At 29.2% G+C, this 3,843-nt stretch overlaps 1 long non-coding RNA gene across 1 annotated transcript; it reads right to left on the bottom strand.

Moving 5' to 3' along the window:
* Positions 1-285: 285 nt before the first annotated feature.
* Positions 286-2,565, bottom strand: LOC105458136. Its single transcript, XR_975500.1, has 4 exons — positions 2,508-2,565; positions 2,002-2,206; positions 902-1,129; positions 286-604 (listed from the first exon to the last, which is right to left on the bottom strand). It is a non-coding gene; the product is annotated as an uncharacterized LOC105458136 (long non-coding RNA).
* Positions 2,566-3,843: the final 1,278 nt, after the last annotated feature.

Below are 3,843 nucleotides of genomic sequence, written 5' to 3'. Positions count from 1 at the left end.
AATTAATTTAAAAATATTAATTTAAAAATATTAATAATTATAATTTAAAAATCTCGAATCTGATTTCAAATGGCAATGACCTTCAGATTCCATCCAATCAATATAACTATTCGACATCTCGAAATCTCAAAAATATCGGAAATATTTTTCTAAACAAAATTCAAATCGTAAACATCGAGAAGCCCTATATACAGTTTCATGAAGCTATAGTTTCGGCGTAAAGTTCGCGTAATCGAGTCTATAAGCATAAATTACATATCGAATCATGTTAATAAGGACCACACATCTGTTGAATCGAAATTTTATTGATGAACATAAAGTACGGCATAGAGTTTGATCATGTAACACACATATCGCGTTAGAATTAATGTAACGTAATATATCGACTTTACATATTTAATTTACAATTTATTTAGGATATATATATTTTTACGAATTATTCATTCCATATTTCTTTGTTCATTTGTCAGAATCCTTCCTATTTGTCTTCTTTTTCTCATCCATCATTCAGCTGATTGAGTTTTGTCTGCAATGCACTAACTTTTTGTATTAACCGTATCAGTAAATTTTTAAGCTTTTCAACATCTATATAACGACCTCGTATCTGCAAAATTAAATAAATTCAGTTAATTATTAAAATAACAAGTTTACTAATTTATTTGAAATGCTCGAAAACAGTATTTGTCTACATATATGTATATTATTTTCCAAATTTGTTTTATTTATCAAGTTAACTTTTTTCATAAACAATTATAATAACTAAGCGGGTTTTTTTACATATATGTAGACAAATACTGTTTTCGAGCATTTCAAATAAATTAGAGTAAACTTGTTATTTTAATATAATTAATTAATAATTAATTAATTACATATAAATAATTGTAAATAGTTATTTACTTACAAGCGTAATAAAAATTTGAGTCGGTATACCGAATATAACGTAATTATATTGTAAATCCTCTCCCATTTCTATACTTCTAATCATACGTAACAAGCTGCGGCTAAATGTATGTAGGTGGATCATAGTTTGTCGTACATCGTACAAGTTTTGAAGAATCATTTTTATATAAAATATATGCGTCACTAATAAGCCTCAAACTTTTAGTCGCTTTTCTGTTGAAGAAATTAACTGAAATCAATCATGACACGGAATACGATTGAATAGATAAATCTTAAAGGAATTTAATGTCCGTGATGTTATAAATGTAATCGAGTGATTCGAGTGAGGAATTTAAATGTTTGTCTGAAGAATCAAATCCGAATTGAAACACAATGCGAACTTCGTTTCTCAAGACGGGTCTATGTTAAATTCTTTCCGTGATAAATTATTTTATATTATTCGAAATATTAAAATAATAAATTTTATAAATAGTACAGCAAGTCCTTTTTTAATTACAATCTAAAAAAGTTTTATCAAAAATTTACAGAAGAGCAACATTACTTACGTCATATCTTAAGGTATGTATGTACTCTTATCTAACATAAAATGTCATATATGCTTGTCACATAATAAATAAATATGCAAAAATAGCATATGCAAAAAAGCAAGAATTACTTTCACATTTTTTTAAATATATATCTTTAAATGTATTTTTTTCGAATACATTAATATTTATATGTATTAGTGAATATAGTGAAATTAAAATTTAAATTAATAAATCTACTCAATGAGGAAATGCACGCATATTAAAATGTTTTCTTTAATGAGTGTCGTATTTTACGATGTTAAATTACAAATATATTATAACGTTATATTAATATTAACTAAATATGCTGCGTTAATATATTGTATACTTCGTTCTTTAGATATATTAGAATATTTTATTATCGAATATATGTTAATATCATGTAAAATATACACAATTTAACGAAAACTTACTGCATTTAATTGTAAATATGTGTAAATTTAATACTTTAATTGGTTATAATAACGCTCGTATTTATCTTGGAAAAATAGGATGTGTACGCAAATTTTATTAAAAAAAAGAAAAATGTACTTACCACAGTAAAGGGACGTTTTTATATGTACATGTACAAAGCTCATATATATTTCTTCTAGCTTGAAAGAAGATAACACGTTCTGATCCGATCACGATGCCGTTTGAAGCAATTCTGAGACGTGCCCGAATATACGATGCCCGAATATACAGTTCGAAATTCCTTGTTTCCACCGCACGGGAATTATCAATATGACGCTTAAAGGTCACTGTTAACAACACAGCCTTTAGAAATCTCGTGCAAATAGGTTTGCCGTGAAATTACGTATAGCTCCGTTCTATATATTAGCCAATTTTTCTCGAAATCTTAAAGCAAACGAATGAATATTTTTGCAGGAATATATTTTGCAGGAATTATAATAATGAAGATCAGAACAAAAAGATTTCGAAATATGTATAATATATATAAAAGTCAATGCAATACAAAATATTTTAATTAATAAATAAGAATGATAGATTTCTATTTCACGAATCGATAAACGCGCGCGGATAAGTCTGAAATGATAATACTTTTTGTTGGATAAAGTGATCTCGAGGCGCTTGATCTAATCTTAGTATCTTAGTTACTAATTCAGTATTTATGGAAAAATATGTTACTATAATTACTATATAAAGGTGGCGCTAATAAATCGAATTGATGGCGCTACTGATTGCGGATGTCGATTCGCGTTTGTACGATTATTCTTTTGTCACTTCCTTCTTCTTCTCAATTTGTGTAATACATAAAATAAAACGTTCATATAAAAAGGTTTCTCTCCCGTGCTTTATTTAAGAAGAAAAACTCAACACTTATATATATATATATATATATGAGATAATTAATGTTAATCTCATTTTGCAAGATCATTATTTTATTCTAGATACAATTTAATCGTAGTCTACAGATAACATGCGTGTCTGTAAAAGTCATAAGACATCATACGATTTAGACGTCATAAAGACGTATCATGTGATTTAGACGTATATGCGTATTGTCGGGAAAATCACATGGACGTGGAATATCAAGCGGGAGAACAAAATTGATAAAATTCGAAAATTATATTCTAATCATAATTATTTGTCAGGTATTCATCATAATTATTTGTCAGGTATTCATCGTCATTCGAGCTTTCCATACGCTACTGCTTGAAAAAGGACAAAAGCCGATCGGGTCCACACAGTGCCATTTTACTGCTGCAGTGGAAGCTGGCGAGAGACGAAAGATTCTTCCGTACTCCTTGCGAACGAATATAGCGTAAAAACAGAACCGCGTTGCTTGATAAAGTCAATGGCGCGATACCACAAGACGGACAGTTCGAACGAAGGTATTTTCTTTTACGAAGATATACTTTTCTCGCATGTTAAGACTATCTTGCGCGCTCTTAATGCACGACCGGATAGCGATATCATCTACAAAGTGTTCTGCCACATATTTTTGTAAGAGCATTGAAATTATGACGAATTGCCCGTGATCGTTACTTAACCTTGACTATTGTCACAATAATAAACATCAGTCAGCGGATAACCATGCCGCGCGTCTTTCCTCTTCACGTGATTGTCTCGACACAGAGATATGGATAGAAATTTACTTGTTAAAAAGCGAGTTTTGAAAATGCTTTTTGCATGAGCCATACGTACGAGGTAGGGATATAGTTAAAACGAGTTTACGAAGGAATTTTTATGTGTATCTTGTTATTTTTATTTTAATAATAACATTTTTTTATTTACTTCCCTGATCGAAAGGAAAGAAAGAGAAACATTAATTTTTCTTGCTAGCACGAAGAACGTATACTTCAAAAGTTCGAGATTAATTACTATACCTGTATTGATAAGCGAAATCTAAATTTTATTTCTGTCAAGTGCTCTT

Source organism: Wasmannia auropunctata, unplaced genomic scaffold (assembly GCF_000956235.1).
Source record: "Wasmannia auropunctata unplaced genomic scaffold, wasmannia.A_1.0 LD334646.1, whole genome shotgun sequence".
Classification (NCBI taxonomy): Eukaryota; Metazoa; Arthropoda; class Insecta; order Hymenoptera; family Formicidae; genus Wasmannia; species Wasmannia auropunctata.
Note: the sequence above shows the minus strand (reverse complement) of the source record. Positions and strands in the feature narration are given on the sequence as shown.